This window comes from Callithrix jacchus, chromosome 14 (genome assembly GCF_049354715.1).
Source record: "Callithrix jacchus isolate 240 chromosome 14, calJac240_pri, whole genome shotgun sequence".
Taxonomy (NCBI): Eukaryota; Metazoa; Chordata; class Mammalia; order Primates; family Cebidae; genus Callithrix; species Callithrix jacchus.
The window spans coordinates 112,022,938-112,036,703 of NC_133515.1; the positions used below are offsets into that span (position 1 = coordinate 112,022,938).

At 43.3% G+C, this 13,766-nt stretch overlaps 1 pseudogene; it reads right to left on the minus strand.

Moving 5' to 3' along the window:
• Positions 1 to 8,753: 8,753 nt before the first annotated feature.
• On the minus strand, positions 8,754 to 10,276 carry LOC108588121 (zinc finger protein 532 pseudogene; annotated as a pseudogene).
• Between the last annotated feature and the right edge of the window lie 3,490 nt (positions 10,277 to 13,766).

Consider the following 13,766-nt stretch of genomic DNA (forward strand, 5'->3'; position numbering starts at 1 on the left):
ATCCTGGTGCTCCATCCCCAACACACCCACACCTGACCCTCATCTGTCAGCCCGGGCCTGCCCATCAGACGGCTCTCCCATAGGTTTCGCCTTGTTCCCAGGGTATTCTCTACGCGGGAACTGGAATTATCTTCTTAAAATGTAAAGCACTTCCCTTTACTGCCCCTCTTAACACCTTCTTAATAGTCTCTCACACTTGGAATAAAATCCAAAATCCTTATCCCTGCCCGTAAGGTCTGACGTGACGTGGTGCGACTCTCTCCTTGACATTCACTGGACAACTAGAGTTAATTCCACGTGCACAAAAACTCCTCCAGTTGTTATTTCATTGACGTAGATTGGCACCAGTTGCTATATGAAGGTGATATAACACGTTTTATCAATAAAGGATGTTAGTGATACGGCCCTTACATGTTTAGATTGATCTAGCAGTCCCTCTTGATATTAAAGACCACATTTTCTTGAGAATTATAACAAGGAACATGGACTGTGTAAAGTTCTTCACCGCATTTTAGTTAGAAATGTAGCCTGCATTCTCTGGACGAGGTAGTTTTATTGGAAAAGCTTTGTCCTCCGCTTACCTCGCTCCTGCCCTCCCCTCTGGAGGTCACCCCTGGCCTCGCTGTTCCTGGAACACGCCAGTCTCCTTCCCGTTCCAGGGATTTGCAGACCCTCCTCACTCTGCCCCTGTCCATCGCCCCGTTCATCTCCTTGTCATCATTCCAGATGTCACATTATTAGGCCCTTCCTAGATCCCTATTTGGGTGGCCTGGTCCCTGCCCCACCCCCAGCCCCGTACAGCATCGCCTGTCATCTTTACGTCTGCACGTTGTCACCACCCAAGTCCCACGGTTTGTGAATTGTGGTTTATGGTGCAAGTCTCTGCACTAGGATGTGAGTTTCGGGAGGGCAGGAGCGTTGCTGATTGAGATTGTTGCTGTATCCCACCACCCAGAAATGAGACCGGCATGCGGTGTGTGCTCACTTGCCGTGTGCTAAATGAAAGAAGAACACGAAGGGCAGGCCATCGACATGTGCCGTTTCAGACCCAGTGTCTTTGCTTCCAGCAATACGCACAGATAACGAAAGAATCCCCAGGAGGTGGAGGGCAAGGAGCTGCAGAACTCAAATATCTACATGACTTCCCTGCAATGAAGGCTCTTCATCCTTAAATTCTCAGTGGTCTGACCTTACTGAGGATAAGGAGATGACCTCTATGAGCCACAGAGCAGCTTGGTCCTCAGGAAATAGTGGGGCCTCACATTCCTTCACGCTGATGTTCAGCCTCACACTCATGAATTTTTGGGCTTAGTTTAAATGTAACCTCATGTTTATACCTCCAGCGCTGTGGTGTGTTCAGGAGACCCAAGCACTGGTGAAGACGTGTCCCTGCCCCCGGCACTAGAGACGGGGGATACATAAACAGCTGTAATTCTGGAAATGTTGGTAAAGTGCTACCGGCACATCAGTGAGATGATTGATTATCTTATGTAATTGCTAGTTGTTTATACAACTAGTCATAAGGCTGTAGGTTGCTTGCTGATGGAAATGCAAGAGAATCGATATTTTGAAAAGCTTTTGAATTGAACGATAACACATGGATGTTTATTTATTTTGTATATTCACCTGCAGTCATGAAAATACAGAGACCCCTTGTACCCGTTCACGAGTGTTACACAAGAGTAACAGTTTGCAAAACGAAATATCACAACCAAAATATCGTCATTATACAGTCAAGCTATGGAACATTTCCATCACCAAAGGATGCCTCCTGTTGCCTTCTTACAGGCATACCCACTTCCCCCCCGCCCCCCAACTGCTCCTCAAACCCTGGCAACTAGTGAAATGTTCTCTATTTGTGTAACTTTGTGATTTCAAACATTCTTATATAAATGGCAGACTACAGTAATATTACAGTAGTTAACCTTTCGGTATTGACTCTTTCCAATCAGTGTAAATTTTCTGGGGGTTCATTTAGGTGGCTGCATGTATGAATAATTTCATTGCTGAGTAATATTCCATAGTGCAGATGTACTATGGCTTAAGCTTATTTAAAATTATACTTTAAGTTCTGGGATAGGTGTGCAGAATGTGCAGGTTTGTTACATAGGTACACACATGCTGTGGTGGCTTGCTGCACCCATCACCCCGTCAGCTACATTAGGTATTTCTCCTAATGTTTTCCCTCCCCCAGCCCCCACCCCCTGCTATCCCTCCCCTCGGCCCCAGCCACTGACAGACCCCAGTGTGTGGTGTTCCCCTCCCTGTGTCCATGTGTTCTCATCGTTAACACCTACTTTTGGTGAGAACACGTGGTGTTTGCTTTTCTGTTCGTGTGTCGTTTGCCGAAAATGATGTCTGTGGCCTTACCACCCCGAACGCACCTGATCCTGTCAGATTTTTATTTTTATCTAAACTTTTATTTCAAGATAAATGTAGACTGACATGTAGTTGTAAGAAACAGTCCAGAGAGATCCTATGCAGACTTTACCCGCTTCTCCCTGTGGTAGTATCCTGCAAAAAATACATACCCCACAGTACAATGTCACAGCCGGGTTGTTGGCACTGGCAGTCATGACGCAGCACGTTTGTTACAGCAGGGATCTGGAACACTCTCTTCATAGCAGCTGCTGCTTCCCTCCTGTCCCCCTTCTCCTTAATCCCTCCAACTGCTCACCTGGTTTCCATTTCTATCATTTGCCATTTCAGGAATGTTATATAAATAGAGTCATACTGTATGTAACCTTTGGGGTTGGCTTTTTCTACTCAGCATAATTCATTCCAGTTGCTATCTGTATCTATAGTGTGTGTGTGTGTGTGTGTGTGTGTGTGTGTTTAAACGCTCAGTGGTATTCCATGACACAGATGCACTGGTTTGTTTAACCATCCACCCACTGAAACACATTTGGGTTCATTCTGGTTTGGGGCCCTCGTGAACACCATTTCTATGAATGTTCACATACAGGTTTTTATGTGGACATAATTGTTTTCCAGGGCTTCCATACCAAGCACCACACACTGGGTGGCTCAAACCAACAGAAATTCACTCTCTCAGAGTTTAGAGATGAGCAGTCTTAAAGTGTTGGCAGGGTGTATTGGTTCATTCTTACACTGCTGAAAAAGACATACCCTAGACTGGGTAATTTATAGAGGAAAGAGGTTTGACTCACAGTTCCACGTGGCTGGGGAGGCCTCACAATCGTGGTGGAAGGTGAATGAGGAGCAAAGTTATGTCTTACATGGCGGCAGGTAAGAGAGCGTGTGTAGGGAAACGCCCATTGATAAAACCATCAGATCTCATGAGACTTCGTCACTACCATGAGAACAGTATGGGGGAAACTGCCCCCATCATTCTGTTAGCTCCACCTGGCCCTGCCCTTGACATGTGGGAATTATTACAATTCAAGGTGAGATTTGGGTGGGGACACAGCCAAACCATATCACACGGTTGCTTTCTTCTGGAGGTTTCAAGAGAGAATCTGTCCCAAACTTGTCTGCAAGATCCTGGTGTGGCCTGCAGGCCATGATGTTCTTGGCTTGTAGCTGCACTGCTCCTGTCTGTCTCCATCCCCACATGGCCTTCTACCAGTGAGACGCCACATCTCTTCTCTTTTTATAAGGCCACCAGTCATACTGGAATTAGTGCCCATCCTAATCCACTGTGACCTTATATTAGCTATATCATGACAGACCCTATTTCCAACTATGATTATATCCAAAGCTACTGGGAGTTGGGATTTCCACATATCTTGTTGAGGGACACAATTCAACCTACAAGAATGGGTTTCCATTTCTCCAGGGTAAAAGCTCTGGAGAGACATTGCTGGATCATATGGTAGTTGCATGCTTAGTTTCATAAGAAACCAAACTGCTTTCCAGATTCAGAGAAGCCATATCATTTTATGTTCCTATTAGTGATGTACGAAGGATCCATTTTTTTCTGCCTCCTCATCAACATTTGGTGTCACCGATATTTTTTGTTTTGTTTCGTCTTCCTTTTAGGCACTCTGGTAGGTGGGTAGTGATCCCATTGTGTTACTTGCATTTCCCTAATAAATAATGATGTTGTATATCTCTTCACAGGCTTACTTCTGCCATCTGTATATCCACTTCAGTAAAATTTGTCTTTTGCTCAACTTTCGAATTCAATTGTTTCTTTTACTGTTGAAATTTGAGAGTTCTTTTATATCTTAAATACTACTTTTTTTTATCAGATATTTGATTTGCAAAGTTTATCCTCATCTTTTCCTTGTGTTTTTATCCTCTTAACAAAGTATTTCACAGAGCAAAAGTTTTTAATTCTGTGATGTCCAATTTATCAACGTTTCCTTTTGTGGATTACGTCATCGATGGTCACAGCTGAAAACGTTTTGCCTAGGCTTCGATCCTGAAGATTTTCACCGATATTTTTCTAAAGGTTTCATGGTTTGCATTTTGTATTTAAATCTATGATCCATTTTGAGGTACTTTCTGGATGATGTGTGAGATTCAGGCCAATGTTCATTTTCCTGCCTATGCATGTCTAATTGCTCCCACACTCTTTATCGAAAAGCCTATCTTTCCTCCATCGAATTGCTTTTCCCTCTTGCCAAAAACTCAGTTAGGCACATTTGTGTGGGTCTATTTCTGGGCTCTCTATTCGGTTCTGTAAATCTAAATGTCTATCATCTTTTTTGCCAAGAGATACACTGTTTTGATTGTGGTAGTTATATCGTAAGCCTTCCCATTAGGTAGAGTGCTTTCGCCCTCTTTGCTCTTTTTTTTCAAAATGGTTTTTAAAATGTATTCTAAGTCCTTTCCTTTTCATATACTTTTTGAATAATCTCATCTCTAATTACAAAAAATGTTGCTGGTATTTTGATAGCAATTGCATTGAAACTGTCAGTTTGGTGAGAAGCGACATCTTTGCTGTACTGTCTTGCAGTCCATGAATATAGTATATCTCCCCGTTTAGTTCTATCTTCGATTCCTTTCATTAGCATTTTGTAGTTGTCAACATACAGGTATTAGACATGTTTTATTAGATTTACTCATAAGAATTTCATTTTAAAAGTGGTTCTAAGTAGTATTATATTTTAAATTTCCATGTTCATAACTATCATACAGAAACACAATTGACTGAGTGTTGTTGACCTTGTACTCTATGACCTTTATAAACTCTTACTGATTCTGGGAGGCTTTTTTGTAGAGTCCTTGGGATTACCTGCATAGAAAAGCGTGCCATCTACAAATAGGAGTCACTTTATTCCTGGCTGTCTGATTTGTATACTTTTTATTTCCTTCTATTGCCTCATTGCATTGGCCAGATTTTCCAGCACTATGTTGAATAATGGTGGTGAGAGCAGAGACCTTTGACTTACTCCTGATGTTATGAATAATGCATTCAGTGTTTCATGAGTAAGTGCGATTTTTATTTTTTATCATGATAATATGATTATTTACATTGACTGACTTTTTTTTTTTCTTTTCTAGAAACAGGGTCTTGCTTTGCTGCCCAGACTCGTCTTGAATTCCTGGGCTCAACGAATCCTCCTGCCTTAGTTTACCAAAGAGCTGGGATTATAGGCATGAGCCACTGTACCTAGCCTTGACTGATCAAACCAGCCTTGGCTCCCTGGATTACATCTTAATTATGGTGTATAACCCTTTTTGTATAGTGTTAAATTCCATTTGCTAATATTTGGTTAAAGTTTTTAATGTCTATATTTATGATGGATTTTGGTCTGTAACTTTAAAAAATATAACATTTGTCTGTTTTTTAAAATCAGGGTAATAACTTCATAAAATCATTGCAAATTTTTTCTTTCTTGTCTATTTTTTGAAAGACATTATTTAGAATTGCTACTAATTCTTTAACATTTGGCAGAATTTTCTAGTGAAACATGTAGGGCTTGGAGATATCTTCTTTTTCAGAACATTTAATTATGAATTCAATATCCTTAATTTGTATACTTTTTATTTCCTTCTATTGCCTCATTGCATTGGCCAGATTTTCCAGCACTATGTTGAATAACGCTGGTGAGAGCAGAGACCTTTGACTTACTCCTGATGTTATGAATAATGCATTCAGTGTTTCATGAGTAAGTGTAAGGTTAGCTTGGACTTTCCGTAAGTGTTTGTTATCAAGGTGACAACGTTACCTTCACTTTTAGTGAAGTAATCAAACCATGCTGTTTTGATTACTGTAGCCTTGTAGTATAAAGGTATTCAGACAATCTATTTCATGTCAGGTGAGGTGTGGAGTTCACGTTTTTTCTAGAAATTAGCTCATTTCATTGAAGTCGTCTGATTTAGGTGTGTAGAGTTGCTCGTAGTATCCCTTTGTTATCTTTCTGATGTCAGCATAGCCTGTAGAGAGAGTCTCTGTTCAACTGCTGGCATTAGTAAGTTGTGTCTTGTCTCTCTCTTTCTTTTTTAGGTTTGTCGGAGGTTTGGTAATTTTAGTTGATCTTTTCCAAGAACCAGCTTTGTGTTCATTGATTTTTCTATTATTTTTCTGTTTAATTTTATTGGTCTTTGCTCTTATGTTTCTTCTTCTTTTTCCTTTCCAAGAACCAGTTCATTGGTTTTTCCATTATTTTTCTGTTGAATTTTATTGGTCTTTGCTCTTATGTTTCTTCTTCTTTTTCTTCTGCTTGCTTTGTGTTTACTGTGTTCTTCTTCAGAGTCCTAAAGTGAGAGCTTAGATTCACCGATTAGAGACTTTCTATTTTCTAATGTAAACATTTACTACTATGAATGTCCCTTTCAGCATTGCTTTAGCTGTGTCTCACAAATTCAGGACATTGTGTTTTCATCCATGTACTTTAAAAATTTCCTGATACTTTCTCTTCAATTCATGTATTATTTATAAATGTGTTATTTAGCTTCCAAGCTTTATATATTTTCTATTATCCTTCTGTTACTTATTTCCAGTTCGATTTCTTTCCATTGTTCTGAGATAACAGAGACACTGTAATTTCAATTTTTAAAATGTCTGTTGAAATTTATTTTATGGAACAAGGTGTGGTCTAACTTGGCATATATTTCAGGGGCATACATTTCAAATAATATATATTTTGCTGTCATTGGGTGGAATGTTTTACAAAAGTGGATTCTATCCTGTGGGTTGGTTGTGTTATTGGGTCCTTCTATATCCTTGCTGATTTTCCTGTCAGTTGTTCTACAAATTATTAAGAGAAAGGGGTGTTAAAGTTGGCAACTATAATTGTGGATTTATCTATTTCTTCCTTCATTTCTATAGGTTGAGCCTTCACATATTTGCAGCTCTGTTTCTGGTGCATGTATATTGAGCATTGTTGTGTCGTTGGTGGACTGACACTTTTATCATTATGTAATCTTTCTCACTGTCTCTGGTGATTTTCTTTCTCTTGAGGTCTACATTATCTGACACTAATATAGGTGCTCCTGCTTTCTTTTGACTAATATTTGCATGTTATATCTTTTTCATTCTTTTACTTTCAACCTATATTGTATTTAAATTTAGCTTCTTGTAGACAGCAGGAGATTGGATCAGTTTCCCTTTAGCCCCAGTCTACCAATCTTTGTCTTTTAACTGGTACATTTTAGCCATTTAAATTTTAGGTAGTTATTAATATGTTAGGCTTTGAGTTTTCCATTTTGTTTTCTGTTTTTCCTCTCTGTTTTCATCTGCTTACTTTTTCATGCCTTCTTCTTATTGACTTGAACTTTTAAAATAATTCTATTTCAGTTCATCTATAGTATTTTTGGGTGTATCTCCTTGTATAGCATTTCTAAATTGATTATTCTAAGTATTACATTATATACGCATAATATTACAGGCTCCTAGTGTTGACATTTTACCAATGTCACTCAAGAGAAGTGTAAAAAGTTTATCATCTTTTGCTTTCCTCATTTGTAATTGTCTTAACTATTTCCTTTTCATAAATTTAGAAACATCAGACAATATTATAATTTTAATTTTAATCCTCTTGATAAAACTCAAGAGGAGAAGAAAAATGTGTTATATTTATTTATATTCTAACCTTTTCCAGTGTTCTTCCTTTCTTTTTGAATGTTTCAAGATTTCTTCTTTTGTTATTTTGTTTATATAATTCCTTTAACCATTCTTTTAGGGTAGTTCTGCTGGTAACAAATTCCTTTAGTTTTTTTTTTTTTAAATTTGAGACTGTCTTGATTTTCTTCATTCCTGAAAGATATTTTTGTTGTACATAAGATCCAGGTTGACAGTTCTTTTCTTTTAGCGCTTAAAAGTGTGCCACTTTTTCTAGCCTCTGTGGTTTCTGATGAGAAATCCGCTATTATTCAGCTTGTTTTCACAATGTAAGTGTGATTTATCTCTCACTGCTTTCAAGAATTCTTTTCCTTGTCGTTAGGTTTCTTTTCTTCTTTTTTTGAAACATACAAAATAGTTTATTTGAATTCAGGAACTTGCCTGTTACTAAGAACTCTGTTTTAAAGAAACGGCACAAAAAGGAAAATTCTAACCCAAAACAACTCAGAACGTTTTCCCCTCAATACTGATACAAACATGTAAAACAGAGTATAAAATGTTATTCATTTACATGCATACGAAGTCTTTTAAACTCAGACAGTGTTGTAATACTTACGGAGGCTATAACTTATCGAGGTGAAGGAAGAAGGTACTTTGAAAGAGCGTACATTGCGGCAGCATAGACGGTACTGTTAACCCTGTTACGCTGCAAACTTTTGTAACTAAAATGTCTTTTACTCCAATGCGGACAGGGTTTTCCCTGATGGAGCATCCGTAGCTATTTCTCAGCTGAACTTATTCTTTTGGATTTAATGAAGGCCATGCCGTGCGTCCGCAGGTGAGTATTTAAGGCAGCTTCAGTTTCAAAAGTTTTTGCGCACACTTTGCACTTTCTGTCTGACACAGCGCCATCGGGGGACTCATCCTCATGGCTGGGTTTGTTCTCCTGTTGGTTTCCTTCCCCGGCCGGTTACCTTCCCCGGCGGGTTACCTTCCCCGGCGGGTTACCTTCCCCGGCCGGTTACCTTCCCCGGCGGGTTACCTTCCCCGGCCGGTTACCTTCCCCGGCCGGTTCTGCTTGACACTGGCTGAGGTTCCTTTAACTTGTGCACGATGAAGAGGTGCCTGGACAGAGAGACATGAGACGTGTAGCAGAGACCACACTCCTGGCACTGGCAGGAAGAACCATCCGATTTGTAGTGATGAGGGATGTGTCTGTGGAACTGCGGCAGGTTTTCAGTGGTGAAACCACACATGGCACACCTGTGAATCTTAAAAACATTGATTTTCAGCTTTTTCACTGGTTGAGTGATTGCTCCTCTGGGAGGCCTGAACTCCAGAACTGATTCTTCCAACTTCCGCTTGGGACTGGGGACCTTGGTGTCTTCTTTTATTTCTGTTTCCTCCTCATTGGTGGCATCTGTCATTTCTTTCAGATCAGGGTCCTTGATGCTTCTCCAGCATCAACCATTTGGTAAAGATATGCCTGGAGTCTGGGCAGTGCAGGCGTATACATTCCACACCAGCCTGACCAACGTGGTGAAACCCTATTTCTACGAAAAATACAAGCAATTAGTGCTTTGTGGTGGTGCATGCCTGTAATCCCAGCTACTTGGGAGGCTGAAGTAGGAGAATTGCTTGAATCTGGGAGACAGAGGTTGCAGTGAGCCAAGATCACAGCACTGCCCTTTAGCCTGGGCAACAGAGCAAGACTCTGTCTCAAAAAAACAAACAACAACAAAAAAAAAACAAGGGATTTGTCTTACTCTGCCAGCTCGTGAGGACCAGGAGACAGGTGCATACACATCTGGTGAGTAAGGAGGACTGTCTGGTGAGGAGTCCTCTCAGCAAGAATGTTGAGTTTGTGCATTGCAGGAGAGCACAGAGTCTTGTGCGTTGGGCTGCCTGGGTTCAAACGTCAGCTCTGCCATTATCAACAGTGGGACATTGAATAGATTCTTAAACTTCAATGACCCCAACTTTCTAAACTGTAAAGTGAGGATAATACTATGCTATATACTGAGAGCTAAATGAGTTAATATGCGTCAACTGCTTCAAATAGAACCCAACACACAGAATACCATACGGATTAGCTCTTTTTACTGCTGTCAGTACAATCCGTTAGGTAAGGTGTGGCATCTGTCATTTGACTCCTCTCCTGGGCTCCCTGGTCATCTTGCTTCTCCTGGTCACTGCCTGCTGCAAATGCTGCCACGTGTTGAGTTCCTCATGCTGAGATCAGGACCTGCCTGGAGGAGAGCCAGCTGTGGCTCTGCGGCTGCTGGAGGTTTTGGCTGCCATGGCTGCTGAGCCCAGATGGAGGTCACTTTGCACTCCTGGGTGGACCCTCCCTACCCATCCTGCTTTTGTCCTGGAGAAACCTGCACACCTCTTCCTGTCTTGTGGGGTGCCCTCCATCACACACTAAATCACTGTCTTCTACATTTTTATTTCTAGAAACATTTCAAAATCTTCAAGCCCTGACTGAACTCCTCCTTCTAGAAGGAGGCTTCTGCTTCTGCTTCTCATACACATGTGGGGCGTCTCAGAGGCATTGCTTCCTCTTCCCCCATCCGTGTTCTTCCTGAATCTCAGGTCTCCAAGGAAGATGGCTCACTCCTCCCAGACTCCAGGGTGTTCTAGCCACATCAATCCAGGGCTGTGTGAGTTTCCTTGAGCTGCTGTGACAGGTGATCACAATCCGGGTGGCTTAAAGCTACAGACATTTATCGCCGTGCAGTTCTGGACGCTGGATGTCTCATATCAAGGTGTTGCAAGGGCTGGTTCCCTCCGAGAGCTGCGAAGAGAATCTGCCCCGGCCTCTGCTTAGCTTCTGGTGGTTTCCTGGCAATCTTTGGCATCCCTTGGCTTCTAGATGGATCATCCAGTTCTCTGCCCTCACGTTCCCATGGTGTTGTCTGTGTATGTCTGTCCAAATTTCCCTTCGTGTAATGACATTGGTCGTATTGGGTTAAGCATCCACTCCAGTCTGACCTCATCTCAGTTTATCTAATTACACCTACGAAGACTTTATTTCCAAATGCAGTCACCATCACAGGTACAGCGGTTAAGACTTAAACATACTTTTTAGAGGACACAGTTTGAAGCATAACAGCAACATCCAAGCTTGGACCTCTGCTGAGTTAGAAATCTCACTCTGCAGGCAGTATGCAGAGAGTTTTGGAGGGAAAAAGCATCCTGGGAATGGGTGTGTGAATTAGGATGCTGTTAAAATGGTTACAGAAAGAGATTACACTCTGAACCAAAGAGTGAGGTTTCGGGTAGATTATTTTGTCTCTATTTCAAATTTTGTATCCGGAAATTCACAGGCATTTTCAAAAACGCATTTTCCTCCTCCTCTTCGGTGCCAGGTGTCTGAGTTTCACAAACGGATTTTCTCGCAGCTCTTCTGTGTGTTGCTGGAGGCCAAGCTCATGAAGCTGCCCATAGTGGGGACTGAGCAGCTGTGTCGGGGCTGCTGAGAGCTGCGTTTGTTTATGTAAATTTTGTTTTAGTTAAGTCTTTCCAATGACTGCCATGGGGCCTAATTCTCAGCCAAGGGCTAGGAAGGAAGGCCTTTATTGTTTAGATGTAGGCGTTTGGGATAACGTGGGAAGCAGACTCCACCATGTACCTGATGTGAGCCTTCCCGGGCAGCTCGCCACACCCAAAGCTTCATGGAGAAGCGGGACTGCTGCCGCCTGGGGAGAGACCGCGGTCTTATTGTGAGGCAAGCATCATTTTTCCTTTTTAATTTCCACAGCCTTATTTAGCTTTAGAAACATTCCTTTCAAATATATTATGTTATTCCAGGGTATGTTTCCTTCCTTTATGATAAAGCCGTGGAAATTATTCTGAACATAGCCTAACAGCAAAGAAAAAAGGCAACGGCAATAATGAACCCGCAGGCAATTTCATTCTTGTACATTCTTGTGTTCTCAATGCAAGTATCTTTCCAAACATCATATATCAACTAGATGGACAGCAAAGGATATAAAGAAATATGTTTAAATAAGTAAAATACGTGTTTAAGTCCATATATGTGTTGGAGTTGAAAAGGGCATTTAAGATGATTGAGAAAACCCTGGTGAAAGTATCGATTCCTGAGAAAATATTTACTGACGCTGACAGTGGTCAGGAAATGGCTACAGAGATGGGGAGGGGAGCAGGCCTTGGTCTGGCCCAGGGACCTGAGGTGGTGAAATGTTCCGGGATTTGTCTGCAGACACCTGCCACAGCACTGATGCCTGATCCCGCTGACGACCTGACCTCAATTTCCCCTTTTCCACATTATTCCCAGAGAATTTCCAACCTCTTCATGCCCTGACTGAGCTCCTTGGTCCATCGGGAGGCTGGGGTGCCTGGCGCTGACACCCGCTGAGGCCTCGGGGCAGGTGCCTCCTGTCCCCTCCCCTCCCCTCCTCTCCCCTCTCCTCCCCTCCCATCCCTCCCTCCCTCACTCCCCTCCCCTCCCCTCCTCTCCCCTCTGCACTCTGCACTAGGCCTTGGGGCAGGTGCCTCCCCTCCCCTCCTTCCTCTTTCCCCCTCCCCTCCCCTCCCTTCCCCTCCCCTCTTCCCCTCTCCCCTCTCCTCCCTCCTCCCTTCCCCTCCCCCTTCCCCTCCTCCTCCTTGCAGGTGCCTCCTGCCCCACCCCCACCCCGCTCCCGCGCACTCTGCCCTCTTCCTGTGTTCTCCATGCCCCTCTCCTAGGAAGACGCTTTCCTGCAGGTGCCCTTCATCCCATTCTCTCCACCCGACACGATGCGACTTTACACAAACCTGAGCAACCCACATTTGGATGTGGACTGCTGCCAGCAGCGCCAGGGCAAGCATTGCCCAGTGCACTCCAGCCCCCGAGGTTCGGCCTGGCTCTAGGAGTTGCGGGGACGGAGTGACGAGGCTGCTGGGCCGGGCAGGCCATGGCAACAATGATAACAAGAAGGTTCGAGTGTTCAGTGGGAAGAAACACATCAGTACGTTGACATGGCTCAGAGCCGCCCTCCAAAACGTCTCAGGGTCATCCTCTCCTGCGCTGCCCAGCAGCTGCTTCCTTTCTCCATCAATCATCTCTGCGTTTTGCGTCTTTGCTCACTTCCCCCATCCTCTCCTTGGGCCGTAACATTCTCCAAACATTCTTCCTGGGAACGTGAAACAACAAGAACGAAACCAGAAAGTGGTGACCAACTTCTCTGGGCCCTGTCTCCATCTTCAAGGGGACATTCTTTCCCCCTTCCTCTTTCCAACTCAGTATTTCTTGAAAGGGTATCTGACTCCGGCAACCTTTCCAGTCTCACGCCCGCTGCCGCCTCCATCGTGTCCGTTTAGATGGTCCCTCTCTCCTGAGCTCCCTGGGAGCGCTGCTGCTGCCCTGGGATCCCATGCTGGAGTCAGTGCACTTGCACCCGGGGAAGCCCTGCACTCGGCTCAGGGCGCAGCACCCGCAGCACGTGCAATCCAGCTCGGGCAGATCTCTCTGCTGTGTGCGTCCTTGTACAGGGTAAGAAATGATTCTGGGCTTTTTATACTTACAATCGAGGTATGGGCCCAGGCATCCAGGCCTCGATCCCTCCCCAGATCAAGTGGATTCGGGAGGAGCCACATAACCAACTTGAGAGAGATTTTGAGACATCAGCATGCACCTTCTTTCTCTGTAACTTTTCCTCCCTGTCCTCCGCTTCAAGCTGCTGGCTGGCCCTGAGCTCACTGCATCAGGGAGGGTGTGCAGACATGGCGTGAGTCCTCCTGGCCCTTCCCTTCCACTGTCTAAATCTAGAGTTGAATGAAGATCCTT